The 600-nt window shown below is 54.8% G+C and overlaps 1 protein-coding gene across 1 annotated transcript in view; it reads left to right on the top strand.

The window, feature by feature from the left end:
• Window positions 1-577: 577 nt before the first annotated feature.
• LOC122251643 (uncharacterized) overlaps window positions 578-600 on the top strand; it is a 151,635-nt gene continuing 151,612 nt past the window's right edge. Inside the window, exon 1 of the mRNA XM_086543218.1 lies at window positions 578-600. This exon is cut by the window's right edge and continues 316 nt beyond it. The gene's annotated coding sequence lies outside the window, so the exon portion shown is untranslated.

Below are 600 nucleotides of genomic sequence, written 5' to 3'. Positions count from 1 at the left end.
CTTTTGGACACAGCCCACACTCAATCAGATAAAGCCAAGGAAGCATTTGTAGTCTGAAGGAGATAACGATAGTTCAGGTTCCCGTTGCGAGGCCTCGGGCATGGCGAGGAGACGGCTGAAACCTGCACCCACTCATGGACAGCAGGACACGGCAGGTCGCACACGCAGGTCACCGTAAGCTTTGTGATGATCGTGCAGCTTAACCTGTCTCTCAGCATGCCAGACAGCACTGTTAGCAATATGCAGGGTGAAGTGTACGATTCCGTTGAACTGGAAGGAGCTTACCGTTAGTGTGGGCAGTCCAGCAGGCAGGCCGTAGGTGGCACCAGAGGAACTCCCCAGTATTACCAGACGTCGTTATCTACCATACCTTCCAAATTCTCGTCGAAACACCTCTGTTCACAATTCGCCAAAACAAGGGACCGTCTCCGTCGACCCGAAAGCCAGGGAAACAAAATCCCTCACAGGTCCTATCTGCCAGGGGAACGCCGAAAAAGTACCGCTGGAAAGAAGAGAGCGGCGCGGGGCATGTGGCATAAGTGTGGCTGCGGGCTTGGGGTGGGTGGCTTCACAAGACCGGGTAGGAGAGCGAGTCTGGAC

This window comes from Penaeus japonicus, unplaced genomic scaffold (genome assembly GCF_977035675.1).
Source record: "Penaeus japonicus unplaced genomic scaffold, GWHDUDI00000001_assembly GWHDUDI00000013, whole genome shotgun sequence".
In the NCBI taxonomy this organism is placed as follows: domain Eukaryota; kingdom Metazoa; phylum Arthropoda; class Malacostraca; order Decapoda; family Penaeidae; genus Penaeus; species Penaeus japonicus.
Note: the sequence above shows the minus strand (reverse complement) of the source record. Positions and strands in the feature narration are given on the sequence as shown.